The sequence below is a fragment of the Mus musculus genome, chromosome 5 (genome assembly GCF_000001635.26).
Source record: "Mus musculus strain C57BL/6J chromosome 5, GRCm38.p6 C57BL/6J".
Classification (NCBI taxonomy): Eukaryota; Metazoa; Chordata; class Mammalia; order Rodentia; family Muridae; genus Mus; species Mus musculus.
The window spans coordinates 45,006,169-45,019,975 of record NC_000071.6 but is presented as its reverse complement, the minus strand read 5'-3'; the positions used below and the strand labels follow the sequence as shown (position 1 = coordinate 45,019,975).

General features: G+C 38.7%; 1 long non-coding RNA gene across 1 annotated transcript in view; it reads left to right on the top strand.

Moving 5' to 3' along the window:
- The window catches only part of D5Ertd615e (DNA segment, Chr 5, ERATO Doi 615, expressed), a 415,230-nt gene extending 404,425 nt beyond the window's left edge, over positions 1-10,805 (top strand). The window contains exon 6 of the long non-coding RNA NR_131933.1: positions 7,600-10,805. This is a non-coding gene — a long non-coding RNA (DNA segment, Chr 5, ERATO Doi 615, expressed). The remainder of the gene's footprint in view (positions 1-7,599) is intronic.
- Positions 10,806-13,807: the final 3,002 nt, after the last annotated feature.

The following is a 13,807-nucleotide window of genomic DNA, read 5'->3' as shown; positions in this document are numbered from 1 at the left end:
AAAAGCAACTAAAGGGGCAAAGGACTGCCTCAGGTCACAGATCGGGAGTACCGTTCATTATGGTGGAGGGAGCATGGTGGCAAGAGGTTGAGACCAATGGTTGTATTGCATCCATAGTCAGGAAGCAGAGTGTGCTAGCTAAAGTGCAGCATTCAGGGAAGTTCCTGCTTTTGTTCTTTTTGATCAATCTGGGACTGCAGACTTACATTCAGGGTGGGTCTAGGCATCTCTGTTAAACCTCCCTGGAAACACCCCACAGCTTTCCCCTGTCCTGAGCTGTGTCTCCTAGGGGATTCCAAATGCAGCGAAGCTAAACACAGAGGTTAACCTTCACCCTGTGAGCTGTGAGCTTTAATACCTAAGTGGAACACCTGTCAGTCCAGCCTCTGTTCTAAGTTGCAACAAAGGTGCTTTTTTTTTTTTTACAGTTGTTAAGATCAGAAGTATACTCACAAAAAGGCATCAAACTTGAAAATGAAAAGAAAAATAAATTGAAGACAAAAATATCAGAATTTAAAAACTCAATCATAATAAAGCTAATCATAATAATAAAGGTGTTCCATCTTTACTGCTGATTTATACTGCCCACAAGTAAAGATTGGTGAATTGAAAGGCCTATGTGCAGTGGGGAAGTTGAGGGACATGTAATCACGATGGCCCTCAGACAAAGAGCATCATGTGTAGGACCAGTGGACACAGTACTTGAACCCTGGGACAATGAAGGTTCCTATAACTTTCTTTTCTGGTGATTAAAATTTTTAGATTATGGTTTACAAATTGGGTTTTAAAGGCTAAAATACAGACCCATAAATATATTTTTCATGAAAACTGGTATCTTAAGAAATAAGAAAAGATGGCCAATGATACCTCATTGGCACCTGGCATAGCACCATCTTCCCTGAAGTGTTCTGTTGAAGCAATCACAGATTCAGTGGCTCGCCCCCATTCCCTTGATGGAGGAGTGCTGTGATGGTTTGTATATGTTTGGCCTAGGGAGCAGCACTGTTTGGAGGTGTGTCATTGGAGTAGGTGTGTGACTGTGGTTGTGGCCTTCAATACCCTAGCACTAGCTGCCTGGAAGCCAGTAGTTGGCTAGCAGCCTTCAGATGAAGATGTAGAACTCTCAACTCTGCCTGCATCATGCTTTCCTGCCTTGATGATAATGGACTGAATCTCTGAATCTCTAAGCCAGCCCCAATTAAATGTTGTCCTTTATAAGACTTACATTGGGCATGGTGTCTGTTCACAGCAGTAAAACCCTAACTAAGACAAGTGCTGAGGAATCTTAAGGAAACTGCAACTATTTGTTCTCAATTATCAACCTGATATTTCTCTGTCCTTGGGCCAGGTGATCATTCAGAGTCAGATTGTTCTGAGAAGCAGTTGTAAAATATTGACCGTGGTCTCTGTGATAAAGGAGAGAGGAGGATTCTTTTAATAAGAAATGTGGCTGAGGCTTGGCTGTCCATAATGGGTGTGGCTGATGCTTGGGTGTCCATAACAGGTGAACATCTCAGTGCAAAAAAGGTAGATCTGGTGTCCCTGGGAGTGTCTAGTTAGCCTTATGTATGCAAAGGGTCAGGACATGTTATGCAATGGGGAAAGAAGCACAGGGAACAATAGAGGAGCTCAGACCATTGCAAGCGAGGCCATGCTAATGACCACACCCAAGCCAGAGTACCCAGACACTGCTCACTGTCCACCCAGGCTGGTCTCAGGTACTGGAGGGAGATTTAGACTCTCATAGGGAAATGTCCCATAGTAAACAACCTCTGAAGGTTAGGGCTTCGGACAAGACTTCTTCAAGAGGATCAGTGAGGGTCTTAAACCCTCTGACCTAAGTCTAGGTTAGAGGTATAGTAATGATAGCAGATGGAAAAAAATAAGTATCTAGACAATTTGAAAAAGTAGCCTGCAAATTGAACAACAAAATACTTGCTGTCAATCAAGTCTACTTCACTAGATACTACAGAAACAATGCAGCATGGTCTACATGGATGATTCATGCATTCATTGTCTAATTCATTGTCTAGTATACCACACTGCGTCCTCCAAGAGACATGAGCCTAAGAGGATTCCAGTTTTTGTATCTCAGATTGGACACCTTAAGCTTGGTTACTTCCTAGAGCAACAGGCTTCAAAAGTTCAGCTAGTGAGCAGTAAGCATTTAAGTAGGGAAGAATAGTCTCTGAGATGGCTATATATGACTAGTTTAAAAAAAGTGGTGGTGGTGGCAGGGGGTGTTAGCTTTTCACAGCCCAAATCAAATACCTGATCTGGACTCCTCATGAAGAAACAAGATCTATTTTGACAGTTCTGGAGGTTCAAAGTCCAAACTGACATGGTGTGGTTCTGATGAGAGCCATCCCTTTCTGTATCATCTTATGGTGGACATCAGTAGGAACAAACTGGTGACATCTATTTTTAAGATTTAATTCTATGTCTCTGTCTGTGTGTCTGTATCTGCCTCTCCTCTCTCTCCTCCATGTGTATGTGTATGTGTATGTGTATGTGTATGTGTATGTGTATGTGTATGTGTATGTGTATGTGTATGTGTGTACTATACCAGAGGTATCATGTCCCATGGAGCTAGAGTTACATGTGGGCTTAAGCCACCCAGATATGAACTCATGCCCTCTTCAAAAGAGATAGCTACTATTAACTGTTAAGCTGCCTATCCAGCACCCTGGTGACATTCTGATTCCAGGACAGAGATGAGTGGGCCCTGAGTTGTTCCTTTTGTAACAATCCACTCTGGCAAACTACCATGGGACCACAAGAAGACTACCACATATCCCAGTGACCTAAGCTCTTCCATTCAGCACTACTCATAAAAGGTTATGCGACACCCTCAAATTGCTACCCAGGGAATCTAGCCTCTGATCTCAAGAAACTTTGAGGGTCCACAATTAAACGATCACCAGTCCATAGCAGACTGTTTGTTCCCACTGAGCTCACAAGAAGGTGGAATGCAGTATTTGAAGCAGAGTAGAGATGGTTTTCTATGTACAATGAGAGAAACCACTGGAAACAGAAGAGAGACACTGAAAATGTAAAGAAAATGAGGGATCAGTAAAAACAGCCCAGAAAAAAATAGGGAGGGAAGGATTGCATTGAACCTAAAGCCACGCAAACCATTTAGACATTGGTGTCCAGCAACTCTCTGTTGTTTTTGATTCCTGTGTTCTCTCTGGTATGCTACCATGTCTCTCATTTCTATGTCACAAGTCTGTGTATTTTGAGAAGGCAGATTTTGTTGTTGTTATTGTTGAAATGTTCCAATGAGCATAACGAGTTAGCTCTTAATGAATAAAAATGACTCTGAAAGGGAAAAGAAAAAGAATAGAAAGGAACAGGCTTGGATGATGATGAGCCTGAAGTATTGTACTCTGGGAAATGAGAGTGGACCAGTGTGAGCTGGGATATGGAGGCTCAGATGGCTTCCTGGGAAGCTATGTCACCAGTATCCCAGATAAGATTCTGGCAGGGCCAGCATGCAGAATAGCCATGGAGTAAGACTGTTGTAGGAAGGGTGCAGGCTTGTGTGAGAGTCCATTTGAAAGGCTATGAAAAGCCTAGGAAAAATCATTAATTAAGTACCTCCAATTTTCTTCAAGAAATAAAAACATATGCAAGCAGTGTTTATAAAAGATGTATACTGTTTTAGGTATAGTACAAATACAAAATCCACATGTGTGCAGTATATATATATTTTATGGGTATATAGTATATGCATTAGATGTAATTTATATTTATATATTCTGTGTGTAATTTTAAAATTGACCTCCGAAGTGAAGTTAAATTTTCTTATTTTATTAAAACATATATAATGAAGTAATTTGTCTTTGGAAATGTGTTTGTAGCATGGAAAAAGTCTATTGACTATGACTCAGACTGTGCATGACCCTGATTATTTATCTCACTTAGTTTTTATTTATTTATGTCATTACTTCCACTCCCTTTTCCCCACTCTGTTTTTTGTTCTAAAGTGCGGTGTAGTGCTGCAGTAACCAGAATAACAAATGCGCACACCTCACCCGTCTTTGTTGTTATATAAAAAAAATGTGTTTTGTGTTAAACCACCAGTTTATCTGTTTACTTTGCAATGAAAGTTTGGTTCATTCCCAACATTTTGCTACTTCAAATTGAATTTTCAGAACACTGTTATATAGCTGGTACATATGTGAATGAGTTTCACTTGAGTATGGACAAAAAGAGAAATAGAACATTGATGGGAGGTGCAAATGTTTATCTGTGTCAGAGATTTCCAAATTAACTCCTGAAGGTGTGTGGTAGCTTGTATTCTTTTTCAAAAAAATATATATTTTTTAAGTGAGATAGAATTGCATCACTCTCCCCTCCCATCTTTTCTCCCTCTATTCCTTCCACACACCCTCCCTCAAATTCCTCCTATGCCCCTCTCTCAAGTTGATAGACCTTTTACCTATGTTTATTATTGTTCTCTCTCTCTCTCTTCCTCTCTCTCTCTCTCTCTCTCTCTCTCTCTCTCTCTCTCTCTCTCTCACACACACACAAACACACTCAGAAAAGTCATTAGTTGTCTGTACTGTTTTGTCTACAGGTGCACCCCCACCAACTTTTCCACTTTCCCATTAACATGTCCACTGACACTGCCTTTGTCCAAAACTCTTTTATGCAGCCACTTAAAAAAGAGTCTGATAAACCCAGAGGTTTTAAATCTTTCCATCTTCTATTCTGTGATGTTCTCTGAGCCACAGATGCAGGAACTGCGTCTGTTGGGGCTGAGCATCCCACGAGCTATTATCACTTCACTGTGTCTAATTGTGATTTTCTGTGATGGTCTCCATTTGTTTTAAATAAGTTTTTTTTATTTGTTTATGACAGATAGTAGCTACACTTATCTGTGGGTATAAGGATAAAGAATTATGCTGGTCTAGCAAAATGGTAGTAATAGATTATTTTCTAAGGTCCAGGACCTAAATAGGTCTAAGAAGCTGACTAGGTTTCCAGCACCCTCCTGAGTGGGCCTTAAATCCAATTAGATAACTGTTGGTTTACCACCACATGTGGGTGTTTCTTACTGTACCCTTAGAGATATATTTTCATGCTGTCATTGTCACGGTTTATAGATGTTGCAGCAACTCAGTAGCACTATTTGAATGTGCCCCTCCCTTTGCAGCTTGCATAATATTTTCTAGTACTGTGAAAGCTAGATGAGATGAAAAAGGTGGTCATGCTAGATCCAGCTTGAATTGCTACAGTCTCGAATCTTAAATGTGTGATGTCCTCTACAATAGAGGCACACCATAGACCCCTGAGAGACAATCAAGGGGCTATATTGATGGTTTATATTGCTTGGGAAAATTATGTGAACCTTACCAACCATTTGAAAGATTTCTCATGCCTGGTCCTAGGGTTCTTGTTAGTCTATGGTTCTTGTGGGGAACATTGTAAGCCCAAGTGGTGCAACTATTCTTTTAGTATGTGTTGCATTATATATAATTTTAGGTAAATATAAAATGATCCATCGAGACTTTACCAAAACAGTTTGATGCTATTTTCTCCCTTGTCCCTTCTCATTCTGTATTGATGTCCCTTGTTCTTCACCTCAAAATGGGGACCTTCCTCATTTTTCTGTTCCCTACATTACATAACCTGTATCCTGCTATTCCCTTCTTAACCCCCCCCCCACACACACACACACTTATACTTTCTGGTTTATGCGCTTACTCTGTGCTGCATACTCACATCTGAGGGTTTGGATCTGGGAACCACAGAGGAATGAGAACAAGCAGTCTGTTTTTCTTTCTGGGCCTGTGTTAACCTCATTCAGTTTTACCTTTTCTAGGTCCATCTATTTACCTGCAAATTTCATGAGTTCCATTGTATTATCTGTACCACATTTTTGTTGTCTGTCTATCAGTTGAAGAACGTTCAGGTTGCTCCCACTCTCTGGCTAGCCTATGAGCAATGCTAAGCAAGTATCTGTGGAGGAAGATGTTGAGTTCTTTTGGGCACAGGTCAAGGAGTTGTGTAGTTGGGTCATATGGTAGATTTGTTTTTAGGGTTGTTTTTTTTTTTTTTGAGGATTTTCTATATTGATTTCTAGAGTGTCTTGCACCAAGTTGCATTTCTGCCATAAGTACAGGAAGGCTTCTTTCTGCACAACCTCACTAGTATTTGGTATCAGTTGTTTTGTTTACCTGGACCATTCTGACTAAGGCGAGATGATATCTCAAAGTTGCTTTAATTAGTATTTTCCTGATTACTAAGGATGATGAACACTATGAGGTATATTTTTTTTAGCCATACTTACTTCTTCTATCAAATACTCTCTGTTTAAATTCCTAGACAATAGTTAGATTGTGTGATTTGTTTCCATTCTCTGTATATGTTGGATATCGGTCCCCTGTCAGATGTATAGCTGGCAAAGATTCTCTTCCATTCTGTGAATTTTTTTTTCCTTCACTTGCTTCCTTAGCTTCACAGAGGCTTTATAGTTATAGTTTTTAGTCCTGATTGTCAACTTTTGGCCTTCATTACTGGGCAAATGGATTTCTTTTCAGAAAGTCTTTTTCTACACCTGAGTCTTATACATATTTTTCCTCTAGAAGTTTCACTGTTTTATGTTTCAAATTGAGGTCTTTAGGGTCTGAGTTACTTCACTCATGATGATTTTTTTTTTAGTTCATTGTATATACTCAGTTATAAGTGTATATTAGCTGTAAGGTAAAGAATAACCATGCTATAATCAACAGACCCAAAGAAGCCAAATAGCTAATAGAGCCCAAGGGAGGATGGCTGAATCTTTCTCAGAAGTTGAAACAAAATAGATATTGGAGGTTAAGGGAAGAAGGGAGATGGGTGGGAGAGTGGATGGTGAGGGTAGGGAAGAGTATTTGTAGGGAGAGAGAAGGGAAAGTGGAGGTGGGGGGGCGGGCAATCTCTAGAATATATCAGAGACCTGGCATGGTGAATGTCTTAGGGTTCTACTGCTGTGAACAGACACCATGACCAAGGCAACTCTTATAAGGAAAACATTTAATTGGGTCTGTTTATAGGTTCATAGGTTCAGTCCATTATCATCAAAGGTGGGAACATGGCAGCATTGAGGCAGGCATGGTTCAGGAGGAACTGAGAGTTCTACATCTTCATCTGAAGGCTGCTAGCAGAGTGCTGGCTTCTAGGCAGCTAGGATGAGGGTGTTAAAGCCCATACCCACAGTTATACATCTACTCTAACAAGGTCACACCTACTCTAACAGGGCCCCACATTCTAATAGTGCCACTCCCTGGGCCAAACATATACAAACTGTCACTGGGAAAGACCATATAGGGTTTATGGGAGCAACTATAGCTGGGATGCCTATCAGTGGGGGATATGGATCCTGAAGCAGCCATCTCCTATAGCCAGGCAGGACTCCCAGTAGAAGGATAAAGGCATAGACTCACCCACAAAACCTTAGATCCAAAATGTGTCCTGACTACATGGTGTGCAAAGACAAAGATAGAGCAGAGACTGAGGAATGGCCAACCAATAGCTGCCCCAAATTAAGACCCAACCCATCGTCAAGAATCAATCTCTGACACTATTAACAATACTCGTTTGTTTTTACAGACAGAAAGCTAACATAACTGTCTTCTGAGAGGCTCCATCCAGCAGTCAGTGAAAACAGATACAGAGACCGACACTCAAACATTAGATGGAGCTCAAGGAGTCTTAAGGAAGAGTTTGAGGAAGGATTGAGGGACTTGAAGAGGACACAGACCTCAAAGGAAAACCAACAGAGTCAGCTAACCTGGACACTTGGGGACTCCCAGAGACTGAATCACAAAACAAAAGTGAGCATGGGCTGGGCTAGGCTCCTGCACATATGAAGCAGATGAGCAGCTTAGTCTTCATGCAGGTCCACCAACAACTAAAGTGGGGGCTGTCCCTGAGCCTGTTGTGTGCCTGTGGACTCCATACCACTAAATGGGTAGCCTTGTTTGGCTCAGTGAGAGAGGATGTGACTAGTCCAGCAGCTATTTGATGTGCAGGGGGTGGGGGTAGGGGTCGTGAGGGGTTAGGTGTTTGACACCCAGAGGGGGTTTCACATTCTCTTTTGAAAAGGGGAAGGTGGAATAGGAGGAGGGCTTTCCTGAGGAGTACTGGGAGGAGAGGAAGGGCTGATATTGTGTTGTAAAGTGAATAAATAAGTAAATTAAAAACAAATAAAACTAACAAAATTGAGATCTGTGATCTATTTGGATCTAAGTTTTGTACAGAGTGATAGAGATTGGTATTATTTTATTCTTCTGTATGTGGACATACAGGTTTTCCAGTGCCATTTGTTAAAGATGCTATCTCTTCTCTCGAGAGGTTTTTCCTCATTGTCAAATATCAGATGGCTATAGTTATGAGAACTCACATGTGGGTCTTCTATTATTCCATTGTTCTACATGTATGGTTTACGCTAGTACCATATTGTTTTATTACTATGGCATCTCTAGAACTCTGGGCTAGCAATTCCGCTAAAATTATTCTTTTGGTTCAGGAATGGCTTGCCTCTCTGGGATCCTTTCTCATTTCATATGAATTTTATTCTGTCAAGAATGTGGATATTTTAATTAGTGTTTCATTGAATCTGTACATTTCTTTTAGCTTGTAAAAGAAGCTTGTACTTGTAGCTTGGCTATTTTCACAACTAATTCTACTGACCCATGAACACAGAATGGCTTTGTATTTTCTAGTTTATTTCTCAATCCCTTTCTTCAAAGATTTGTAATTTGCATTGTAGAGGTTTTTCACCTCCTCAGTTAGTTTTATTCCAAGATATTTTATTGTCATTGATGCTATTGAAAATAAAAGTGCATCTTCAATGTGTTTGTTATTGATATATAGAAAGGCTGCTGATTCTTACAAGATAGAAAGATAGATAGATAGATAGATAGATAGATAGATAGATAGATAGATAGATAGATAGATTTTTTTTTTCAAGACAGGGTTTCTCTATGTAGCCATGGCTGTCCTGGAACTCACTCTGTAGACCAGGCTGGCCTTGAACTCAGAAATCTGCCTGCCTTGCCTCCCAAGTGCTGGGATAAAAGGTATGTGCCACTACTGCCTGGCATTATGTAAGTATTATTACAAGTACTCTGCAATTTTGCTGAAATTGTTGTTTCTAGAAGTTTTATTCTTTTTTAAAAATTAGGTATCTTCCTCATTTGCATTTCCAATGCTATCCCAAAAGTCCCCTATACCCTACCCCCCACCCCCCTACCCACCCACTTCCACTTTTTGGCCCTGGCATTCCCCTGTACTGGAGCATATAAAGTTTGCAAGTCCAATGGGCCTCTCTTTCCAGTGATGGCCGACTAGGCCATCTTTTGATACATATGCAGCTAGAGTCAAGAGCTCCCGGGTACTGGTTAGTTCATAATGTTGTTCCACCTATAGGGTTGTAGATCCCTTTAGCTCCTTGGGTATTTTCTCTAGCTTCTCCATTGGGGGCCCTGTGATCCATCGAATAGCTGACTGTGAGCATCCACTTATGTGTTTGCTAGGCCCGGCCTAGTCTCACTAGAGACAGCTATATCAGGGTCCTATCAGCACAATCTTGCTAGTGTATGCAATGGTGTCAGCGTTTGGATGCTGATTATGGGATGGATCCCTGGATATGGCAGTCTCTAGATGGTCCATCCTTTTGTCTCAGCTCCAAACTTTGTCTCTGTAACTCCTTCCGTGGGTGTTTTGTTCCCAATTCTAAGAAGGGGCAAAGTGTCCACACTTTGGTCTTCGTTCTTCTTGAGTTTCATGTGTTTTGCAAATTGTAGCTTATATTTATTCTTAAGGACTATATATAAGAATTTAGGTGGGGGTGTGGTAAGAAAGTAGCTTAGTGAGAGATCTCTACTCTTTTGAGGTTCAAGTTCAAAAACCAAAAAGGAAAAACAAATCCCTTTGATTTTCATCTTTAAATTTTGGTATCAATCAATCTAGTATAAATTTGTCTATCACAAAAATGGCTTGAAGCATTCATTGTCAATCAATTGGCTCTGGAATTGTGTTTTTGTCTTGAGTTATATTTCCCACTTACTATGGATATTAAACATCTCTGTATACTATTATTAGCTAGTTGTATTTTGCATCTGATCCCCACTCAGTCTTCTGAAGTCCACTTTTTATTTGAGTGCTAATCTGTTCATTATGCATCTAAATGAACTTTCTGAATATTATTGATTCTAGGCATTTGCCCACCAGTCATTTTACAGATGCATTCTTCCAGTTAGCAATTTGTTGTTCTGTGTCCTTTAATGTGAGTTGATGACTAAAAATATCTTTCTTGTCAAAATTTCTATAAGTAGTATACAGAAAAGATCAAAAATAAAAATATTAAATATCTCACATGAAATATTTATGTGTAGTTTACTTAGAAAATGTGAGAACATATATATCTTTGTGTTTAATTAGAATACTACATCAATATTTTAAAGCTACTATACAAATATTATAAACATTAAGTACCTTTGTGCATTTGTATAGTTAATGCTATTCAGTACATATTCACTTTTGAAACCAGTAAAAAGAGGACTGAAATAGCAGAAAATTAAAAAATTCTAATAAGAAGGGGGAAAATTCTTTCTATACTGAAGTAAGGTGATATTAACATAAGTACTTAGCATATATTTAGAATATTTATTACCATATATAGTGGGGTCACATGACATATTTTAAAATCTAAAACATGTAAATTTTGTTAATTTATTAAAATGCATAGCTACAGAAAGATTTTGAATATAACACAGTCATTGCTATTCATTAGAATTTACTATCCCTGAATCAAAAAAAAAAACAAAAACAAAAACAAAAACAAAAAAACAAAAAAACAAAAACAAACTGAAATTGAACACCAGGGTCTTATGATAAAGACCAACACAAAATAAACCGCATAATTCCTGGATCTCACTGTCATAAGACTGAATGGAGTTAGTTTTTCAGGACTGTATACACAGCTTGCTATAGGGTACAGCTGGGAAGGGTGTCCCAAATTCACACATGAAAAGACAAGTGGGTAGTAGTAAGCTTAGCTGTCTTACCATTTGATGAGTGCGATGCAGAAATCTGTAAGCTTAAGCAAAATCTCAACTCATACTTTCTGGTATTGGGAGAGGAGTTGTCAAAAAAGATTCTAGAAAAAAAATAGAAGATATCAAGTTTAGGATATATTAGAAATTTAAATAGTGGTCTTTGTTGATTTGTGTGCAAGGAAATTAGTGGTTATATTTGATATTTTTCTAGAAACATACTGATTGTTTAAAACAGATCTGGTTAGGTTTGATTCAATTTGATACTTCAATTAAAACTATTGTTGGGTAATACATTAAAATTTTAAACATTCCCCCATGCACATCAATTTTTCTGGTCCCCATGATAGCTCAAGGAAACAACAAGAATTTTTGAGTGAGGAAATCAGATCTCAGCAGGTGTATATTTTCTTCTAAATCACAGCCAAGTGATGAAGCCAGAATAATTTTTTTCTCCAAATTCTATGGTTTCATTTGCTTGCTTTTTAAAAACATAGAGAAAAGGCGTTGAGAATTATGGCTATGCAGCAATTGTCTGAACTTCCAGGCATATGTTTCAGCATCCTGAAGATGTATTTGAGAAATTAATTAGTTTTATAAGGAAAGATGCATTCCATTTAGAAATAATTAAGCCAGGTTCCCTCTCCCAGGGAAGAAAGAAGGTGGCGGCTTAGTCACTCAAAGAGACCAAATGAGAAGCAAATTAAAATCAAGAGGCCAGTCTGAGAGACCCTGAAAAGTAACACAGATGTCAAAGCACGGACACATGAGGGGAAATGAATGCAGGACTCTGGCCAAGGCTCTGTGTTAATTAAGCATGCAGTTATACACATGGGTCTCTTGCCCTGCAAAGTAGGAACAGACAAGGAAGAAGAAGTACCAGTAACTAGACCCCAGTGTCTAGTCTCAATGCACAGACTGAAGCTTGGGGGGAAGGAAAAGAATAAAGAGCACAGGCAAAGGCTATGTAGGAGACTGACAAAGAATGAACTTTAATATAAAAAGTATGAACCTGGCCGGGCGTGGTGGCGCACGCCTTTAATCCTAGCACCTGGGAGGCAAAGACAGGCGGATTTCTGAGTTCGAAGCCAGCCTGTTCTACAAAGTGAGTTCCAGGATAGCCAGGGCTATACAGAAAAACCCCGTCTCAAACCTCCCCCCCCGCCCCCCCCCAAAAAAAAAGTGTGAACCTGGAAAGGTAGCAAGAGGCCCTAGGTAAATGTAGACTACCCAGGGAAGCACATATTGCTAAAACTGACCATAGAAGAAATGGAAAAAGCTACAAAACACATGAGATGTACACACACATGGGACATAAATGGATTTTTTGCTTAGAAATTTTGTCACCACCCTACAAAACACAAAAGGTTTTTATTTGAAGATGTTAGCAAAGTGACTTTTTACTTAAAATTAAAATATATAAAAAGACAAATGAAGAAAATTCTAAAGCCAATGCAATATCATAAAGCCCAGAAAGTAGTACAATTTTGAATATTAATACATATCTAATAGATTTCCACCAATAGTTTTCTGCTGGCTTTTTTTTTTTAACATTTCTTTATTTAATCTTACAGTTTGAGCACTATTTTCCATAGAAAGATGAAAAAAAGACAATCAGGTCCATCCTCTGGCAATCGTCATCAAAATTAATTTTTTGTTGTCCCTCTATAGACTCTTTCAACTTCACAGCTCATTACTGATAATGTAAAAACATTCTAGTATTGTTGGCAAATTTGAGAAAAACACTATTGAGTTTCTTTCATAGATGAGATGTATTTTCAGGTATTTTATGTTTTCCTGTGCAGTGTCTAATCTTAAATACTATTTGAATGAATGTTGTTCATTACCCAGAGCAATTTAAATGCATTTCTAAATTGCTGCTATGTTGTATTGAACTGCATAATTGTGTAATCAAATTACTCATAAAGTACATGCATTGAGATATTGATAAATATGTGTGGTTTTCTCACTGGAATACTTTCTCAAGCTCTTTCAATTTGGGGTGGTAATTTGGACTGCCCTTCATGTGGAATTTCCAAGACTTGCTAAGGTACAATTCAATGCTCAGAGATTCAGAAATAAATAAACAGGCAGTGTGTGGCTGCACATGCAGATTTACCTGTTATTTTCAGTACTGCTGCAGATACTTGCCCCATAGGTGAGGCTTTGATGGTTTCTTTTATGCAGTTTGGTTTTTGAGTGACACTTTTGTTAAGTGGCTATGTCCTATATTGAGAACTTTTCTCCCTAGTGAAATTTTCCATTTTGACTGAATATTGATCAGAAGTCATTCATTTGCATATTTATATCTGTTATAAGTGGAAGTTTTCTACAGATTAACTTTTGACTCCAATACACTTCAAACTTTGTCTTCTACTTCCATTATTTCCAAAGCTGGGTGCCCCAAGGAAACTTTATCTATTAAGAAAACTTCCTGCTTTCTGCTTTCATGTTGTGATTACAGATGACCAAAGTCAGTGTGTGTGAAAGACTGGACTTGGAAATCATTATTATACTCCAAATCTGTCAAAGTAACAAAATACCTCAGAAATGATGAAAAACCATATATTTATGTACATGTTTGTAGTATCAAATTTAAAAAAAACTAAATATACTAAAGTCATCATTCCTCTTGCATTTCAGGTTGCCTAGAAAGAGATATAAGGAAGTATTTTAGGGTATAGGATAGTCGTCTGGTGTCAACAGATGGCATGGAAGAAGGAGCAAAGTAGAACAGCCTTAAAAAAGATGTTAGTTTC